This window comes from Vigna unguiculata, chromosome 10 (assembly GCF_037176805.1).
Source record: "Vigna unguiculata cultivar grain cowpea cultivar isolate G323 ecotype 2 chromosome 10, ASM3717680v1, whole genome shotgun sequence".
Classification (NCBI taxonomy): Eukaryota; Viridiplantae; Streptophyta; class Magnoliopsida; order Fabales; family Fabaceae; genus Vigna; species Vigna unguiculata.
In genome coordinates, this window is record NC_140801.1 from 49,064,868 (window position 1) to 49,088,350 (window position 23,483).

Below are 23,483 nucleotides of genomic sequence, written 5' to 3' on the forward strand. Positions count from 1 at the left end.
AATAGCAAGCAAATAATATTAGTAATAATTAGAATATACGATATGAAATAGAATAATTATGGAACTAAGTCATTTTTTTATTGGCCTACATTTTTCTTATCAACCATATTGATTGAAAAAGCAATTTATTCAATTCATTTATTGAAAGTAATTCAAAATTAATTAATATAGATGATAAAGTTATGTACATTCTACAATCGTATTTAATAACGTAACAATTTAAAGGTTGAAGTTAATGTCAATTAGCTTGCAAAATCAAGAAGTACATGATTGGTTTGGAGAAGAAAGGAAAGATAAAAGACAGAAAAAAGATAGTTTTTTATTTTTATTTTTTTATAAGAAAAAATAAAATTAAATATTTACATGTGCGAAAAATGTAAAAAAAAAAAAATACAGCAAAGAAATAATAAAGGTTTAAGAAAAAGAATTATAATAATCAAAGTAATATTACTTTTCTCACCCCCTTCTCTTGGGCTGGTGTATAATATGAATTTCATGGATATTTTGTTTCCCATGTTTTTAAATGAAACCAATCAAAGAAAATAAATAAATTTGGAAATTTTTATTTCTTCTCTTTCCCGTTCCCTATATTTAATCTAAATTACAGAATAACAAGCGTAAAATAAGTCTTCAGTAATTTAACTTTAATTAATTAGCAAATCAATAGCTAATTAGCATCGAATTATTTACGACAAGATTTTCTTTTTCATTATAGAAATGTTAAGTAATAAAATATAATTTTCTGATGTGAAAGATGATCTATATATGTCGTGGCACCGACAAAAATCCATAACTTTTCGTACACGTTTAAAATAATAATCACCTTTTAATCCTCGAAATACATGTTTTTGAAAACACCCTCCCTTTCTTTATGTCGTAAATAAAATAATAAAAAAAGAGATACAAGTTTCTTTTTTTCTTCAAATTCATCATTCTTTTTATTAATTGAAACTGGCCTAAATGTCATTGTATTTAATAATATGGACATTAATAATGGATTTTAATAAATATATAATTAGCGTGAAGTTATGATGTAAACTAGTAAATTTTTGTAATGAAAGTACAAAAACTCATCACAAAGTTGGAGTATACGAGAAGAAAAAATAAAATCTTTTTCGTATGATTTATTCATATGTGAAAAGTTTTCCAACAAGGATAGTCCGAAGAAATATACATAATTAAAAATTAAAATATGAAAAGAGATTAAAGGAGATATGAAGTTTACTTTATTAAAACGAATATTTATTTTAAACTTGAAGATGTGTGACATTTAACAATAATTTATGAAAGGAGTAATCGCAATTTTTTTCAAATTTTAAATTATTTTTTTCTTATATTCATTTCTTAGTATATGCAATGTTGCATTGATTTGATTTTATGACCGTCAGCATCGTATTTTCCTCTAAAAATGCATACATTATTCAAAAAATATTTGAGTAATATGGGATCATGCACACAATTTTAAACATGAATAAATTATTTAAACTTTTATGTGTCTCTTATTATATTAATAATATTGTAAGGTGAAATTTACACCCACTTTTATATTATAAATTTGAGTGGTACGATAAATCCAACAAACAATACATTTTTTATAATGGGTAACACAATAGGTTTAATAATAACAAATCTCGTTAAGATAATCTCTAATTCATGTTTCTAATAACATGTTAAAAAGAAAACATTACAAAATTAATTCATAAAATGATATTTACACTTACATTTATACTATAAATTTGTCTTATATCTAGTCGATACGAGATATAACCGGAATTAGACTTATTCTCATTGTTTGTGTTCCCGTTACATCCCCTACAAAAAACTCATCAATTTTAAGATATATTTTGTATAATCTAATGTCATTTTTTTGCTTTGGATTGTTAAAGATAAAATAAAAATAAAAACAAGCCTAAGGAGATGACACATAACCAACATGAGAAATATTTGCTAAAAAAAATCTTCTGGAGATCATAAACATATTGAATCAACAAAGTTCTGAAAAAAAAAAGTGTTGGTAATGCTATGTTAAAGTACAAAAAAGAGAAAAAAAGTAAAGTGAGAGTGTATGGAGTGATTGAGACATGAACTAACATGTTTACATAATAAGGGAAAAGACACATTTCTTCAGAAATCAGCTGTGATTAGCATAAACAAACCAATGTCTTCCATTGAAATTCATCTCATTCTCAGATATGGTTTGAGTCCATAGAAAGAGAAACTGAGAGACATGAGATGATTGCTGTGGTAGACCTTGTTGGTGGTTCTCTTCATTCTGCAGCTATCTCATGCTTATCTTTTCTTCTATGCATTTTGCATTTGCATGGCCTTTGCTTTCTGCTCTTTCCTATTTTAGACGATTCTCTTAGTGCCCGACATCAGTGGAGACTAACAATCCAATTTGTTTTCAGAATAAGTTTCAATTTCAACTAATACTATGCTCTCATCAACTACTTATTTCTTTATGTAAGTGGTAAGGTGGTTCAGTGATCGGATGGAAGGATATAAAAAAAATCGGTACTCATGGGTATCCAAAGATAAAATCCAATACATATAGAAAATGAATATTGTAAATGGATGTCTGCAGATAACGGGTACGTATATTGTTTATACTCACATGTTAACAAATATTATAATATCTGTATCCGTGGATACTCATACTCACTATACCCTAATTTAAATTAAAACATTAAAAAAACATAATTAAGATATTAACATAATGATTTTGAATGAGTTATTTTTTATCAATACAATCTTTCTTTCTTTATAAATTGTCATTTAAGCACTACTTAAATGAATTATTTTAACTTTGTTTGACATGTATGAATGTTATGCACTATATCTTATTTGAATTTATGATTAAAATATGTTAATTAAATATTTTTTATAAATACCCGCAATTATCTGCGGATATCCGTAGATATTAAAAAAAATATGCAAGTACCTGCGTAACACATACTCACACAGATATGGAGAGGGGTACGGAACGTGTATTTATCCAGCAGATAGAGTACGAGGGATCTACTACTCTACCCTATCCGTCTCGTTGACATCCCTAGTTAGATGGAAGGAAAGGGAGGAAAAGGTTGTGGGTTCAATCCACTACTAACAAATTGGAGAAATTAGTTTGGTTTGGTGATTTTAGAAGGAAGAGTGGGAGAGGTTGTGGATTCAATTTCTCCCACTAACAAAAACTAATAACTAACATTTGCTGATAAAAATAAAAAACTTATTTCTTTGGGTTAAACTGGAAAATTATTTTATAAATTTAATATAAGATAATGAATTTGAATGCATCAAATAATAAGAAAAAACAATAATGTTTCACAATAAAATTATTTTTAAACTCTAAACTTTTATCACCCATGCGTATAAAAAGATGGATTTTAAGTCTAATTTGTAAAACAAGCTTGTAAGATGAGATTTACACCCATTTATATATATTGTAAACTTATCTAATCTTTACTCAATGTGAAATTTGTAACACATCATTCTTATACTAAGGTTATATATATCTTGAACGTGACACTATAAATCCAATAAATAATAAATTTCGTGAGAATCGACTTTTAAATAATTTTGATATCATATTAATAAGTGGATTTTTAACTTAATCCAACCCAACAATACCAAGTTATAAGAGGATATTTATATCAACTTATATATATTTTAAATTCACTTTATCTCTAGCCAATATAAAATCTCCAACAATGCACATGATATTTAACAAAATATCTAGATATTTGTATAAAGGGATAACATCAAAAGAATTTTGCATTTTGAAAAATCACATTTCTTGCTAGATGACTCTTTTACTAATACTTGGGATTAGAATTGGACAGATATTAACAACACACTATATTTAACAATTTTAGTATTTCCTACTAGCACACATTAAAACTCTATTTATTTTATTTCACAACTCTAACAGTTAATTTCATATTTATTAATAAATTTCAATATACAATTATATGGTAAAGAACTTTTAATATTCTTTTTTAATTATTAAGTACATTCGTTTTTTTTACAAAGTTAATTATATTTTCAAAATTTATTAGATAATAAATATTTTTGTTATAGATCCCAAATCTACTAATGATATGAAAATGAATCATAATATAAAAAGTGGAGTACAAGTCACTTTACTAGTTAGTTTTGTGAGATTAAGTTAAACATATGCTTACTTATTAAGATAATATTAAAGTCTATTTTATTCTAGTTCATTTGAGTTGTTGTGTCTTTCATATCAAAATTTTGTTGTATTATCCACAAATATTTGATCCCATGTTTGAGATGTTCATTCCACAGTATAAAGATATGTATCGAAGATTGAAGTAGTGTCAAGATGTATGTCGAAGATCATAGTATAAAGATGTCTTAAAGATCTAACTAATAATATAACTAAATCATAATATATATAAATAAAATATAAAACCTAATCTTACAAGTTAGTTTAAATTATTACAGGTGAATTATAATTAAAAAATATTTAAAATTGAGACTCCAAATATACAACCATAACACTTATATACTAACTTTTGTTTACTTTAATCATATTTTTGTTAGTAAGATAGTAGGGTTAAATAGTGTCCATGTATTTGAAAATGTTGAGGTAATGGGGCTTCCACCTTGGAAGGAATGAGCTAAAAGTGTGTGACATAAGGAGTGGGTTTGGTTGTGATCATGAAAGCCTCACTTCCATTATTTTTCATTTTGGAGAGCATTTTAAACTATTCAAACTTAGATTCCTAAGAAAACATTGATTTCATTGGCTTCATTTGCCCAATCTCTACCTTGCATTCCCAAATCTTTGATACACTTTGCACCAATACCATACCATTAATTAGCCAACCCCACTTGGAACACACTTAAAAAATAATCATATTTTAAATATACAAAATTTAAATGTTGGTGTCATCAATATTTATTTATTTATTACAAAATTATTATTATTTTTATCTGGGTTGTATATATTCGTACTTAGTGAAATCCTTTTAAGTAAAAAAATTTAGGTTTAATGCAATAGTTTACTATCACTACTTAAGATTTTCTCTCACCTTTCACTATTTTCAATTATATATATATATATATATATATATATATATATATATATATATATATATATATATATATATATATATATAAAGCAAACATCGTTTTATAACTTTTAATTTTAATAGTAAAATACGTAAAATAATTATAATTAAAAAGTGAAATATGTACATAAAACTAAAATTTATAGAGTAAAACTTGGAAACTCTTTATCAAATGTACACAACTCATATATAACTTGAATGACAATTTCTTAAGTTCAGCAATAATACTTATTATTTAAATGTTATATAATTATTGAATAATATAACAAAAGGAAGAAATAATTTAGTGGACCTCTCCCCACTTAAGAGACCAACAAAAGTTGAAGTATTTAAGCTTTCAATAGAGATAAAATTAATATTTAATTTTCATCGCTCGATGTGACCTATAAATTCTAGATTCTACTTCAAAAATTTGACTCATCATTATTTGAACAATTAAATACTCTAATAATTATAAAAAAAGGATAATTGATGTAATATTTATCTTATTTAAATCTCAAAATATAGTTTAAACAAGAAAAACTGATTGTTTAAGCGACAAAATAAACATTTAAATAATAGGTGCAAACTTCACTTCACAAACCACTTTTATACGTTGAGTTAGGTTTAAAGTTCACCTTTTAGGATGATATTTGAATTTATCAGTAAAATTTAATATTTGTTGGACATATTCTTTCAACTGCTATCGAACCATTCACTATTGTCTAATCTCAGACACGAGATATATATATCTTGACGTGAGAAGGATGTTGAAAGTCTTACACTGATTTTGTAGATTGAATTAAACTTAAAATTCATTTCTTAACACGTTACTAAAGAACGCCCTCTTCACACATATTTTGACAAATAAAATTTATTATAATAAGAGATATGACATCATCCAAAAAAGTTTGACAAAAAAAAAAGAAAAACATATATAACTAAGAGAACTTTCTTATTTAAAAAACGATAAAGTAACGAAGCTTACAAATGCATAACATTATTTTTGTTGCAATGAATGAAAAATGTTATCCCATAATGTAATGCCGCCCCACACATTTTAGCAGAGGGTAGTGGAATTCATAGCTTCTAGTGCCCACTCACATATATTCCCAAAACCCCATTAAAATAACACCCAAAACCTTCAAACTTTGCTCTCCAGGTGTTAAACTTTTCTTAGCCTGCACAAATACAAAAATCAAATTGTCCAAAAAACTTGGAGTTTTCGTCTTACTTTAACCTAAATTGAAATTCGTTTTTAGATAAAACTTTTATACATTTTGGTTTTTACACTTTAAAAAATGAATGAATATAGTTTTTTTAACTCAATTATGTCAATTTTTTTTATGTGTCAAATGCATTTTATATTAGTATTGAAGTTGTTTATTTTGACACATTCTCGGTTCAATATCCGCAGGAAAATACATTCGACACCTCGAAAAAAGTTAAAATAATTGAATTAAAATGACTATATTTATTCATTATTAAAGTTTAGGAACTAAAATCTATCAAAGTTTCGAACATAGACAAATTTTAATTTTGAATTAAAATTTAGAGATTATAAACATATTTAACTTTTTTTTAAATATCTATCTTTAAATTGACTCTTTATTTGTAAAAGTACAAATACTCTACTCTGTTATTTATATATCATACGAAAATTCAGATAGTTTTTGTTTTGGTGAGAATAGAGAAAAGAGAAAAAGAAAGAACAAGACTTGTAGAAACTTAGAAAATGTGTAAACCAAATAAAAAACACATATTTCTTTTTGGTAACTATTTGGGAAATAAAAACACTATAAGAGACAAAAAGACACATTTCCACGTAGCATTGTCGTGGAAGAAAGAATAGATCCACTGTGTCTAATTGTCCACACACACACGTATGACATATAAATTGCATTTCCATATTTATTATAAATTCAAAAAATATATTTTTTTATTTTAAAAATTTAGTTAGAGTGGGTTTTGAGTTTAGAATTTAAAGAATACTTGTGTGACAGAATTCAAATATGGATGAATTTTGCAAAATGAAAATTTTCTGATTAAATCATTCTTTAATTAAATGAAGTTATGTTGGCTTTGGAAATATATAATAATTACATGAACAAATTGTGTATGACGTATCCAGAAAACACCATGGGACTTATCAACTGTGTTTACTTCTTCAAATACAAACAAAAGGATGAGACTGAAAAAGTTGAAACGAAGTGGCTGCAATTGTTTTTCATTTTATGATCAATATTTGTCGATTATTGATGGAAAATTATGCACCATGTAAATTATGAAAAATATTTATCTCCAAAATAGAATAATAAAAAAAGATAGCGAAAGCTTGTCTTTGCATTTCTGAAATTTATGGTATTAATTGATTTGGTTTTCCTACTTAATTGCGTATAAACAAGTTAAAATTCATTGAGTTGGTCCCTGTTATTAGTTAAGACTAAAAAAAGTAATCTACACATTAACATAGTAAAATGATATTTATACTTACATTTGATCACAAGTCATGATAATAAGTTTATTAAGTTTTAAAAAAATACGTTTTTTCAAAAAAAATGATATAAAATGTAAATATAGTTCATCAAAATTAGTTAAAGATAATGAATTGTTCGAAATCCAAGTGTTTAGAGAAAATAAGTTAGGCATCATTTAATGAAGCTCATAAATACATTGTTAGAAGGTTTTTGGTCCAAAATTATGTCAATTTTTTTTATTAATATTATCTTTTTTCAATAAATCATTTCTCAAAAGACACATCAACATTTAGAGGTATCTTAGTAACCACTTCAAATAAGTTTCTATATTAAAAAATGTTGATGTTATTTCATTTTAGTCATCCTTCCTTAAATAAATTTAATTTTTAAATATGATTTTTATAATAATCTCACATAACTAAATAGTTATGACCAAGAACAATTTTAATATATATTATTTAAGATATTTTCAAAATAAAATAATCATAAATTTCAAAACCGACACTTCTTTTATAAATGTTTTTTAAATGAGATAATATCAATTTATTTTACTTTTACTTTTACTTAAAAAAAAAAACGTATGGACAAGCTTAAGCAACCATTTTCTTCAATAATTTTCTAAAATGACTTAATTTCAATTTGTTTTACTTTTTATTTTGTAAAAGATAAAGTTATGGATAAGTTTAAGAAAATATAACATTAATTATCATATTTTCAAGTCGTGGATAAAAGTCTAAACAAAATTATTAACTTATTTGGATTATAGATTACCTTAAACCAAAGGACAACACGTTGAATACTAAAATTTTTCATAGAAACTTTTCTTGAAACTTTTCTTGCAAATTTATTAATAAAAAATTATAAGAAAATAATTTTTTCTGTATTTTTTTTTAAGAATTTTAATTGCCAAGTAATTTCTTCGTGGTAATCATCTCCTACAAAATTATTAAATTTACAAGTATTTTTTACAAAATTTATTGCGAAAAGTGTTTTATACAAAATATTTTACAATAAAATTGGTAGAAATTTTTTGCAATTTTTTTTTCACAACAAAATTTGTAAGTATTTCGTACGAAAAAAAATTCAAAACAAAATTAACAAAAAATATGAGTTTTTTTAGTAGTTAATAAATCTGTGAAAAATCATATAATGTTAATTTGCATCAGTAAATTAACAATATCTATGAGAAATGTTAATTAAATAATTTGATTATTTAAATATAATTTTAAGTATTTTTAATTAATATAATTTGAATATATAATTTTTTTAATTTTTTAAGAGATTCCAAACGTGTTAGTTTAATTTTTTTTATAAACCAATTAGTTTACCAAAACACTGTATTTATTGTATTAATAACAAGGAATTTCGACAAGAAGAATTTTTATTAGTGAGCTGAAAATTTCCTATCAAGATATATATACAAGAAACTTTAGGAGAAAAAAATAGTCAACATTTTCGATGGATTAAATTATATATTTATCCATTAAAGTTATGAAATTGTTTGCTTTTTTTTTTAAATTATGTATTTAGACAAATTAACATTTTATTGGAAAGCTATTATTTTTCGAGTTATAACCTTAATTAGGATATGTTATGGTATTTTTATATGAGTCAAGGTCAAATTTAGTTTAAATATTCCTACTTTTTTTTTATCTTCTGAGACATTTCTTAAGGATAAAATTGTGACAGAACTTCACATTTCAAAACAAATCAATTATCGAATTGATTTGGGTCGGATCAGAAATACGATAAGGTATATTTTGGATGAAAATTCAGAATTACCAAAATTGAACATTATTGTTCTAGTTTTTTTCTTTTCATAAATGTGATTATTTTGAGTGCCTTTGGTTTTAGTGAAAGAATAAATAATGCATGCAGCACACCATCAATGCAAATTGTTTTTTACACCAACAATTAGTTAACTATAATCTGTCATTTAATGTAATAAATTTCATATAATTTTTTTTTCTATTAGTCAATCCATTTTTAGTAAAATAAATAATTAAAATATTAGAGTAGAACTCGCAAAATGTGAAGTCCAGTGATACTAAATAGATTTGTAAATAAGAGGATAAAAGTTCGAATCTTATAAATGTCATATGTAAGATGTGACTAATTTTAAAAAAATTCAATTTCATGTTAAAGAAAAGTGAAAGATTGTTGGTGTGTTTGGATGGGCCAATTCAAGAGGGTAATTTATTTATTTGGAGAATTTAAAATTCTTTGTAAATAAATGTTTTGGATAGAGAAATTAAAAGCATTTAAAATGCATGCATTTTTTAAAAGTATTTCAATTAGTTAAATTAAAAAAAATTCAAATACCCTAAAAAAAATGTAATTTGAAATTCTTCTCACTCAACCTCACACCCTAAACTCAACCCCAAACAAACTCGGCAAACTCGACAACCATGATAGGTTGGGCTGGCCAGACGATCCAGACGAATCAAATTGACCTAACGACACAAACGGGTCGAGCAGACCCAGCGACCTAGACGAGTAGGGCAGGCAAGACGACTCAAACGGAACTGACGACCTAAACGAGTCGGGTGAGCTCGAAGATAGAGACAGACCGAACCGACCTGACAACCAAGTCGGGTCAGCATGTCCGATGACCCACACGAGTTTGGTGGGCCAGACGACCTAAAGATGTCGGGCGGGTCTGATGACTCAGATGTGTCGGGTAGGCCCAACGACCCGAACGACCCGTTAACCTGACAAGCCTGACCGATCTGATGACCTGGTTAGGCCCGACCGACCCGATGACCTAGACGAGCCTGATCGGTACGATGACCCGTGCGATACCGACCAGCCCGACAACCTTGTCAAGTCGGGCCGACCCATCGACACAGACTTGTCGGGTGTGCCTGTTGACACAAATGGCCCGACAACTCAGATGGGTCGGACGAGCCTGACTACCTAGTGGGGCCAAGCCGTGCCAACGACCTAAACGGGTTGGGTCGGGCTGGGTTGACGAACTTGACGGGCACAACTGACCCATATGGTCCGTCAGGCTGATCAGGCTTGTCTGGATCGTCAAGCCGACCCAACCTATCATGTCTTGGTTTCCATGGCCCAACTGAGTCGTCGGGTCAGCTCGACCCATTTGGGTCATCGAGCCCATTTCCAAATTTATCATTAACTCAAAACTTAATTAAGTCTAAAATAAATATTGTTAAAATGAAATTTTATTTCACAATAAATTTAATTATTTTATCCAAACAAAAATTGAAATGTAAGATATTTTAATTTCTTTATCCAAATAAGTTATTTAGAAAATAAAGAAAATTTAAATTCAATTTTTCAGCATTGTTGAAATGTTTCGTCCAAACACAAGGTAAAGTTATATGGGGAAAGAAAAACCTTAAAATATTCAATACAAAATAAGTTATTAATTTAAATGCTCAAATTATTATAAATTATAAATTTCATACCTAAACACTAGAAACACGATGACAAATTAGAGACCTGCTTTAACAATCTTAATTTGAATCCAAAATATTAAATATTTAATTATCTGCTTCAAATTGTTCACACGTCGTTCTCAAAAGATTAGTGTGGGTTATCAACTTATGCTACAGGACAATTTTGCTCAGACGTATAGAATTGAAACCCTAAATTGTCTATTGACTTCAAAGTTCAAATTGGATTTTTATATATTTATATGTTTGCCATGAATTTCTTATTACCAAATATAACCAAAGAGAAAGACATGAGACTTCAATTTTTTATAATTTATTAAAGATTACAAACCATGAGTGAATTATCTATTTTTCTTTTGTAATTTTACAGTAAAACTTATTCAATATTGAAAGTGTATTTAAAATATTATATTCTTACACTGAAAATAAAGTAACATATTGAAAAATGGTGCATATTCAACGAATGAATCTTCTAATGTGAAATTATTCTAACTTAAAAGTTTCAAAATTTGAACATTTGGATATAGCTGAAATTAAATATCTGGAGAATTTTTTTATTACGCACAATAATTTTATCTTACTAAAGAATAATTATCTCTTAAAGAAAAGTGTGTCCTAATACTACTATAAGAAAGAAATGTCACGCAAAATATTAATGTTTAGTCAACATACGTCATTGAATAAAAATACTTCACAAAATTAAATTTTGATCACTATGCAAGTTTTTCTTCCCTAGCAATTACTTGTTACATATACAATCACAAAGCGATTTTTTTTTTTTTTTTTTAATGTTAGATAGGCAAATTAATGGCACAAACTCTCCATTGAAACAATGAATGTATAACCCCATCGACAAAAATGAAAATGATATATTAATTTGATCAAATGCATATTTATACATATACCCAACACTATATAAAATCTATATATTGACTTAACAAATAATTATATAAAATCATTTCAATAAATGGAGTTTCATTAATTACATTATGTGGGTGATGAGAAAACTTATGATTTGATCTCCTAGAATTTCTTGTTTTATATATTAAGGAGGTTAGGGTTTTATGATAAGTGGTGTGTATTGGATAAAAGAATTTATAAGTTTATGTTTTGCATTTATTTTTATAAATGGAAATCCCAAAAATACATTATAGATGTAAGAAGGTTTACGTTGAGGGGTCTTTAAACACCTTTTTCATTCACAATTATAACAAAGGAATAGAGGAGTTTTGATGAACAAGCAAAAAGGTGATGTTTAAGGAATATAACATGTCTTCAGTTATATCTAATTTCGTAGCAAATAAAGATGCTATAAAGATATTATAATAGGTTTGTGGATTATCTCTTTATGCAGAGTTCAGATTTTTATTGATTTTTTTTTTCTGAATATTAAAAATACACTGTATTGATATTTTAAATATCTTTTTAATATATTTTAAAACGTCAAAATTAGTGATAATCAGTATATAATGGAGACACAATAGAGAAACATTACAAAAAAAATCCAGCACAAAATCCAAATTCCATTAAAAAGGGTTATATGATTACTATAGTGAATGACTTAGTTGATTTACGATAGGTGAATAGATATGTGAGAGGCATATGTTTATATGACATGTTTTTTGAAATAAGACTAAAAGATGAGTGGTAACGGTAACACTTTGGTTTCGTTATGTTTCAAATACATGATTAGCTATACAAACAGGAGATTTAAATAAAGTTTAAAAATATTTTTTTTTCGCAAAGTAATTAACTTGTTAAACAATGTAAAAGGGTTGCTATTGGTTTATAAAACATGTTCAAAATAATTTTGAAAAACAATAAACAAATACAACCTAAAGCATACACAAATGTGTAATAGATAACAACATATATTAATTTATCTCAAAATGATTCCACTAATTGATATATATTACATATTATCATTATTGTTTCAAAGTTACGACGAGTACATAAAATCACTCTTAGCTATTCAAGTACACAATACATCTATAGATTAAATATATATAAAATTTATTTAGGCTTGCTAATCCCTTCTGAGATTAATCATGAGTACACAGTGTGTGTGTTTTGAGATAGAACATGAGTACACAATACTTTTATATTTTTAGGAATGTTATAATATTGTACTCATGAAATGATTTTTTAATAGCTTAAAAAAATTGTTTAAACATAATTAAATATAAATCAATTTTAAAATCTATTTCATTTTATATAAGTTTATGCATATTATTATTAAAATGCAATTTAGTTTGTGAATGTGGTCATAAAAATGCAGTTTATAGTTCAATGTAAAGAATAAATGGAATTTTAATGATAACATGTAAATATTTATTTCAAATGAATGACGAATGTAAAAGATAAACATACTTTAAATTTTGTTATTATCATTAAAATAATAACTTGAAACCACCATCCATATACTTCTAAGGACCACATAAATTAGGTATAAAGTTTCTTATAAAATAGAAAGTTAGATAGGAAGATAATATGAAATAGATCAATGAGGCATGAATCTATAACTAGAGTCTAGTAGTGTGAGTTGTTTAATGTGGTATTAATCTTATGTTTTTTTTTTATTATTATTAATTGGTCTTCATCGAAACAACTAGAATTTAAGTTAAGATGAAAATGATTTCTCACCAAAAAACAAAAAATTGAGTTGTATCTATTTTCCTAAACTCAAATGATGATGAAAATGAGTTTTAATTAAAAATAACATAAAGTTGTGATTAAAGAATTTCAATGTCTAATCCCTATATTTTCATTGTTGTTTTAATGCCTATATGCATACATATACAACAACTAATATTGACAAAAAAAATTCGGAGAGTCAAAATAATTTGAATAAATTAAGTGTAATTTTAATATTTAATCTTCAAGTAAAAGTATTATAATTTATTCTTTTGAACAAACTATTTTTATTTAACTACTTTTACCTTCTTTAATCACTGACAATATTGATGTTTGGTTCTATTTTTGAAAAACTTTTTATAACATTCTCGACCACCACTACTTTAATACAATTACCATTTTATACTATCATTTTTATCATACAATAAAACACATTTTTTTACACCTTTATATTTAACTCAAATATCACTAATAGATCTTTCAACAAAAAATTTATCCGAAAAATTCAAATCCAATTAGACATTAAGTCATATTCCAGTTAAGGAATTAAGATCGTTTAACCCAAAATTTTAAGAGAATGAATTTATAAATCTTTTAATATTAAACTTTTTCATTTTTACCAAATACAAAACTCACTTAAATTCCTAATAGAAGTTTTATTCACTATCTTAATCATTATAGACCCTTCCCTAAATATGATGCAATTGTTGAAAAACGTTTGGTATATCATGTGGGAATCCATGGAGAGGTTTCTCACTTGATGATGAATTGGCTGCAAAAGCTATTGAGTTATGATCTGACTTTGGAGGAAGAGAACAAAATAAATTATAAATGATATCTCATTTAAGAAGGTATCCATCTCATTACTAAGATCCTTTGTATTCTATACATTGACTCTGGAAATATGCATTCCAGCAATGGTGTTTGAAAGCTACATATCCAAATTTAGTTTGGTAAAACAATGACAAGTGTCCACACATATATTTCTATCTAAATAATTTGTTCTATTATTTTGTTAGGTATATAAATATATTTGGTTTTTTTGAAAAATAAATTTAAATAACTTGTATTATAAGTTTTTTTTTTTCAAAAGTAATGTAATTTTAGATGTTTAAATACAATATAAATTTATAAAAATAAATTTTAAATGATTTTTCAATTGTTAATATTTTCTTCACTAATAATTTTTAATAATTTTATTTTGTTCGCTTATTTTCACAGCACTATGCAAATATAAAATACTATGAATGTTTAACTCGAAGTTGGTATTATAATGTCCATAATCACAGTGTTAACAAGTGAGAAATTAAAATACTTATATTTAGGGATATATATTAAAAATACTTAGCATAATATTTGTTAGAGATTTTACTTATAGAAATAATTTTACTTTTTTATTTTGTCATTATGATGGATCTTTTTGAAAGAGGATATTTAGAGATATAACAACAATGAGACATGATTTAAAATTTACATAAGAGATTGATGTTACTTCCATCTAAAAATCTCAAAGACAATAAGTTTAAAGGTCTTTTTATGTTATATTTTTTCATTTTTACTTAATATGAAACTTAAACTTACCTTTATACTTCTAAAACATGTCGTTGTAAATGTATAATAGTATGTGAAAGTTTCATAATGTCTAGAGTATTTTTGAACGAGATGAGATTATCTCTTTTTCATGATTTTTAAGTGTAAAATTAATCCAAGTCGTATGTTATTTATTAATCATAATTAATATCTAAGAATTATATTGAATGAATTATTGTGAATTAATGATCTATTTGAGAAGGTGAACTATTTTTGTGTGTGTTTGATGTGAACTTTTAACATGTTTGAAATGAATTGTCGTGTCTTCAATTATTGTTAATCTATGATTAAGTTCTTGATGAATGTTAACTCTTAATGTTTAATGATGAGATGTTATTATAAGTATTTATAAAGACACTTCAATGAGTATTTTTGTGATAGACATTTTAATGGTTAAATAAACTAGAATTTCCTAATTATAGTATGAGTGAATATAAAATGGTTTCTTACTATAATACAGCTAGTGTCGAGACGATCTTAATTTCCTATAAAAGGTAAACTCGATATTTTGACACATATTTTAATAATAATATTTTACTTTTAAACAATAATAAGAACATTTTCTTCTTGACCAAATATAGTGTATTACATACAAATGTACCTTTAAGATTCCTTAATAAATCTTGTCATTGATTATTCTTATTCTTAGATCAAGAGTTTACCAATAAGGCAAAAATAATAACTAAGTAAACATATTTTCTATAATTAAGAACTCGGGAAGAAAATGTCACAATTTAAATACGACTTAACTAATTTCATATTCGATATGAAATAATCAGTGCAATATATAACAATCTCAAGTTCTTCGTATTTCCATGAATAATTAATGTAATATGCAGTAACATCTATTTTAATATGTTAAATTCATAATTTTAATTTTGAAATCAATTATTAGATCAAATATTTATAGATACATTAAAATCTAAAATTACAATTAATAAGTAAAATGTAATTAGTAACCTGTTTAGACTTCAATAAAATATCATTCACCTAACCTACAATAAATCATTATAGTTTTATATCAATTCAATAATTGAATATGAATAAATCGTTATAAGTGTTTAATAATCATTTACAAGGATTTTTCTATATATTATAACAAATAAAAAGACTTAAATACCTTTTTGGTCCTCATTTTTGTAGTGTTTGTTGTGGATGGTCCTCATTTTCACATAATGTTTAAAATGGTCCTCATTTTTACCGAATGTTTAGAATGGTCCTCATTTTCGCAATTCGTGTTTTATTTGGTCCTTTTCTGTAACGCCGTTTAAATCATTAACGGAACATTGTACAGGTGGCACGGTTTGTATTAGGGTGTGTTACGTGTACTGTACAGGTGGCTAATTAACGTTAATTTTTCAATTTAGGGGAAATTTTGCAATTAGGAAAATTTCTTTATCTTCGTCTTTCTTGAGTTCAGATTTGCAGAGGAAGTAGTTAATACTTGCCATTTCATCAACAGCTCGTAAAGCAAAGGCAATGGCTGCAGATATAGTAGATGGGTCGTTTAAAGAGCAATATAAAAGAATCTATGACTATGCACATGAATTACTAAAATGTAATCTTGGATCAACTATAAAAATCAAAGTGGAAAATGATAATGATGAAGCATTTTCAGAGGTTTTACTCCTGTTTAAAAGCATGTAAAGATTCCTCTGTCTTCTGTAAACCCATCATAGGTTTGGATGATTGTTTTTTAAAAGGAAAATACGGAGGTGAGTTGTTGAGTGCTGTGGGTAGAAATGCTAATGATCAGTTACTGCCCTTAGCGTATGCTGTTGTGGAAGTTGAAAATAAAGAAACTTGGACATGGGTCTTGGAATTGCTTATTGGTGATCTTGGAGGTATTGATGTGTGTAGGACAATAGTGCACGAAGTGATACAACACGGTTGCCTCCAACTATTACAACCAGAGGTAAAGGAAGAAGATTGGGACCGTAACATACCTATATAATGGAATTGCAGGAAGAAGAAGATTGCAGCAATACCAATTGGGAATGGAGGAACAAGATTGTCAAAACTCACCAACTGTCCAAACATTCCCTACCAAAACCCTATCTCACTTATTTATCCCCAAATATCTAATTAAGCCACCTGTACAGTACATGTAATACACCCTAATACAAATCGTGCCACATGTACAATGCTCCGTTAATGATTTAAACGGCGTTACAAAAAAGGACCAAATAAAACACGAATTGCGAAAATGAGGACCATTCTAAACATTCGGTAAATATGAGGACCATTTTAAACATTCTGTGAAAATGAGGACCATTCGCAACAAACACTACGAAAATGAGGACCAAAAAGGTATTTAAGCCTAAACAAAAAATATATAATAATTAGTATGGTTAAAACAATTCATTTTATTAATGCTCTGTAAGGCCCATAAAAATATCTTTTAATTCTTTTTCTGCCCTAAAGTTAGTGGGTTGTCCTTGTAAGTGGGCCTAAGGCCGGCCCAACAGATAAGTTTGGCATGATTCATGAATTGTAGATGATGGGTTTGGTATAAAAGTTGGCATGTGAATTAAATAAGATGGGTATTATTAAAGTGGCATGATAACATGATGAGTTGGACCTTATGTACATGGATGGACTATGATGTGTTGGAATGAGTTGGGCCTGGATCATGAAAGGCGTTGACCTCAAAGGTTGGAACGAGTGATGTATATCTATGCGTGGCAAATATTATTTGGCTATGTGAATATGGTTGATTTGTGTCAGTGCATAATTCCTTGGGGTCTCTAGGTGAGACTTTCAGGGTCGCGCTTCAGTGGTCGAGACGTAATTCCATGGCCCCTGTTAGTGGATGTCCATGGTGGTGCCCCATCTGTATAACTAGGTAAGGATTCAAGGTAAGGATTGCATCCTGACACTCTAAGGGGTCAGTTAGTCTCACTTAGAGCGGACTAACCCCTGTGGTGAGAGTAGCAGGAGGCCTGAAATTCATTAAGGGCTAACCTTGTGGTGAGGGAAATCGATTCATTGAAACACTTGAAACACTTAGCTCGGGGGTGAGCAGAGGTATCTACCACAAGTGCAAACATCCGCTGAATCCAACCAAGTTATATGTATCCGGATGAGTCGAGTCGAGTCGTAGTGTATTGTTTGGAAGGTCGTAACATGATTGCATGATGTATGTATGATGGACTGTGAATATGTATCTGATTTCATTGATAAAATGATTTTATGCTCTAGCTTACCCTACTTTTGTTGTTGTGTGTTCCTGCTGTGTGGTACTCTTATTTGCGATGATCATCAACTTGTTGGTGTGAGCAGAGACGAGGAACACCCGTGGACAACAAAGAGGTGGTAATTCTGCTACATAGTCCGCGTGGATTGGACTTTAGTTTCCTTTGGACTTTTCTTTAGGGCTATGGCCCATGTATTCGTTGTTCTTGGATTTGTAAACTTTTAGTTAAACCGTTATCCTGTTTTTGTTGGCATCGTGGTGTGCTTAGTTTTGTGGGGGTGGTGTTAAGAACTCCAGAATTACGTTGTTATACTATCTTATGTGTGGCGTTTCCTTTAATTGTTTTTATAAATTAAATGGGACGTTACATGCTTGATTTGAAATTCTTGGATCAATAAATTGGTAGTTGCACTAATATTCTATTTTGGTTAACATCTAAAATAATTATTTTCATTTTAAACAGCAATATATACAATTATAAACATGATACTCTCGCATAAAAGTAATAATTTGTTCCTTAATATAAAAATAAACCTTTTCTTATTAGTGATGTGATGATATTGAAGTCACATTAATCAATATTTATTTTAGTGATATCTAATTGAGTTTGTCTAAAAAATGATAAATCTTAATAAGAAAAGAATAATAATTCACAATTTATTGTTTAGTTGCATCAACTTGAATGAATAGGGACAAAATAGAGGAGAAAACAGTGACAATAAATTCAGTCTACGTGAAAGATTATAGTAACAATAATTATTCCCTATTAATAATACTAGTCGGCAAATAACTTAAAAAAGTATGCTTAATCTTGATTAATTAAGCTTTCTTACAAAGATATCAACTCGGCCTGGCTTGCCGATCTCGTAAGAAAAGGATGAATTGGCTTGGGATTTTTAATCTATCAGTTTGATCTTGTATGGTTTGTCTAGTCCGTCAAATTCTATTGGTTCATTTTTATTTAATTATTTATTTATTTTAAAAATTAAAAATAATTTTAAAAATTAAAAATAATTTTAAAAATTAAAATTTTTATATTATATTTTTGTATAAATATAAATATGCAATATTATTATAATCTAGGGTTAAATATATTTTTGGTTTCTTAACTTTCGATGAAAATTAGAATTGGTTTCTCTTCGAATTTTTAGTCCAATTTAGTCCTCAAACTTTAAAGATATATGAATTTAGTCATTTTGACCAAATTTTATTAAGTTTATTTAACATTTTATATACATTTTATGATAACGTTTGAGCTGTTTATGACATTTGACACATTTTCAATTAAAAGTTACCTAAGAAACTATCTTCAAACGCATTTGAAATGTCAAATAAACTTAATAAAAATTGACACTTACAAATTAAGTTTCAATTATTAATGATAATAGAATAATTTAACATGTAAATATAATAATTATTTTAATTTATCTAATTAAAGATATTAGATAATCAATTAAAAACTTTGAAAATATTTATATGATTAAAATACGCTCTTAATATTTATTTATAAGTGTATACATATAAACAAATTTTACAAACAAAAGTTAAAAAAAGAAATAGTAAGTCAGTTCTACCCGTTTTTGATGGATGAATAACGAAACGAGTGAGAATGGACGAACTGACATGTTTTGTCCCTCTTACTTTCTTCAAAACCAACCAAAGAAAAGGAATAAAAAGAAGTTTTTTCTTATATAAAAGTTATAATTAGGCATTTTATACAATAAAAATAAAATCAGCCAATATAACTATGTGTAACTAATATTAGGGGTATATTCGGATTTATGAGAGAAAAAAAATCAACTTCTACAAAGTAACAAACCATATTATATTGTAGATTAAAAAGAAATAGAAACTCAATGAAATAACTAACAAATTAATTCATATGTAATTTAATTCGATTTTTTTAATTTTTTCTTTGAATCTATGAATAACCTTGTAAGAAGATTAGCTAAATCACATTTTAATCTAAATTGGCATTAAATAAAAGTTATGAATAATTTGATTTAGCTATAACTATAAATGTTAGACACTCTAATTCTTCATCATTAACTAAAAGTGAATGAGAAGACTAAAATGTGCAATATTTACGATCTTGAGAGATTGTTCGGTCATTCTTTCTCAAGAATTAAATTATTGTTAAGGAATTTCTTATATATTAATTTGGATATTTAGTGTGATTTTATTTTGTTAAGATATTTAAAATTTGAATAGCACAGCTTGTACGAAACATTAAACTTTAAATTTGGTGATCAATAGAAAAATGCATTGTTATGTACGATACCATATTCTATCTACGGATTGAGTGGTGTTGGATAATAAATGTGGCATATTTTCGGTCTAAGTATGTGCAATAAGACCAAAGTTTCTCCCATCTAACATTAGATTTTAGAGTTAAATGTATGTTTGTCCCTTAACTTTCAGTAAATTTTAGAATTAATTTATTTTAAAACTTTATATCAATTTAGCAATTCATCTTTTGATTTAGTCATTTTAATCAAATTTTGTTAGGTTTATTTGATGTTTCATACGCAGTTCAGGATTGTATTTAAGTTGTTTATACTGTTTGACACATTTTGGTTTTAATGTTAAATTAAATATTATTATGAAACGTGCTTGAAATGTCAAATAAACTTAATATTATTTGATTAAAATGACTAAATTCACGTATTTCGAAAGATTAATGACTAAATTAATCTAAAATTTCGAAATGAACTAATTCCAAGATTCACTGAAAGTTAAAGACCAAAAACATATTTAAAGATTACTAATGAATTTTTTTAAAAATATGCAAAATTTGATCAATGTACCATCATCATTATTGACTAAGTCGTGAGTGGAAGAAACCCATGAATTAAAGAAAACAAAAAATACTTTATCTTGATATTTTCAGTTTCTTTTGTTTTATATAAAAGAAATGATACTTTTAGTATGTTAAAGTTAAATTGTGTATACATTTAAAGTAGGGACGACAAGAAATGAGGGTGATAGTAGATAGTAGCTACCTATCTCTACAAAAAAATTATTAATTCAATTTTTTTATAAAATAATTAATTTAATGATCTCAAACAAAATATTTAAATTATTTCATGATTATATGTATTATAATATCCAGCCAATTTATAGATGTTGACCAATTTTGATGTCAAAATAGCATATTTAAATTAATTATATTCTTAATATATATTTTCATGAAAAATTAATAAAATTTACTTTTTTTTATCAAAAGAGAATGTACACGATTTGTTTTATATGTAAATAGATGATACGGAATAATTACATTTTTTAATTATTAATTAAAGTGATTTTCAAATTTACTCTGAAAAATTAATTTTTAAAATAATAAATGTTCTTAAAAGAGATACATATGCAATGATATTCTATTCCACTGTTCAAGTCAACAAAAAATAAATACAATAATTAATTAAGTGAATAATTCTATATTTATTTCTTCGTACAATTTATACGAGTCTTATTCGGTAGATATTCGTTTGAGTTTGCATTCATTTAAGTTCGTATTATGCATAAATCTGCATTTGAAAAGGGAAAATTTTAAAATCAATAATAATTTTGTGATTTTATTGTCAGAAAAATTCACACTATCATTTGATGATTATTTTCTATTTATTCATGTGTAATTGTCGATTTATCATTTTGTAAAATGCGTCGAAAGATAAAGAATACACCCTTAGCTTGATTTATTTAACTGATGATAAATAAAGGAAAATCTTTGAACTCACTCACATTGACATCAAGATTAATAGAACTTTCTAATGAGTTGAAGATAACATTGTGTTACTCAACTTCAACTTTGTCCACACTAATTATTTATATTTTATATTCTGTTACATTTTATTGTATATAGAGAGTATATGAATAAAATATAATAAAATAACATGTTTTTCCTGTAACATATTTCTTATATCTATCATATATATCATATCTTTCATATTTTCACAATCCTTAAAAATTTTTAATGCTCATATATGTCATAATATAATTATATAACCAATAATATTTTATATTATAATATGATTCTTAAAATTTCATAAATTCACATCTCAATTAATTCCGTATCAAATTTTCAAGATCAAAATATGTACAAACAAATATTTACCGTATATATATATATATATATATATATATATATATATATATATATATATATATGAGTTGTGTTTTTTATACTATTTTTATGAACTTATCCGATTAGGTTTAGTTATTTATGTCAAACTTAATTTATATACTTTTTAAATATTTCGATTTTATCTTAATCTTTCATTAAACAACTCTTATCTTATTTATCATACCGATTCTTTGAGAGTAAATGAACCAAGATGACCTCGTCTTAAACTGACATACCTTATCTAAGTTTCATAATTCATAATAAATTTTATAATAAAATTAAAAATCAATAATATTTCTTACGAAATTGATTATGTTTATGTTATTTGTATTCTAGTAAGACTTCTTATTTATCATTTAAATTTAAACTATAATGTGTTAAAAAATTCACACATGCTAAAATTAAAATTTGTACACATAAACATTTCTATTTATTATTGTTAGAACAAGGATGCATACAAACATAGTTTTTTTTTCCTCTTCTATCCCATTTTATCCAGAAGCTATAAGAACATGAATGTGGATAATCTGAGGAGGAAGAAAAATTAAAATCAAACATAGTAGGAGTGAAACCGACTTTCAAATTTCTGAAATAATATTTTCATCATATTTTAAACATATAAAAAAATCATGAGTTTTTTTTTCTCACATAAATTAGTTATTAACGAACATAGATATTTTTATTATACTCTTCCAACACTTACCAAAAATCTTTTTCTTCTAAGTTTCGAAAAATTCACCAGGCAAATTAGGTTTACCTGTCAACCCAATCCCTGCTGTGGTCCCCCTCTTCACCTCCACCAAATGCTACACTGCAGCTACTCATTCCAAAATAAAACAAAAAAAAAAAAAACCCTTTTTCTACATTATTCACCCAATTAATTTTCTTAAATTTCAAAAAATACCCACAAAGCAAATTGATAATTTTAATCAGAAAAAAAAAAGAAAATTGATAATTAATAATCTTTAATCT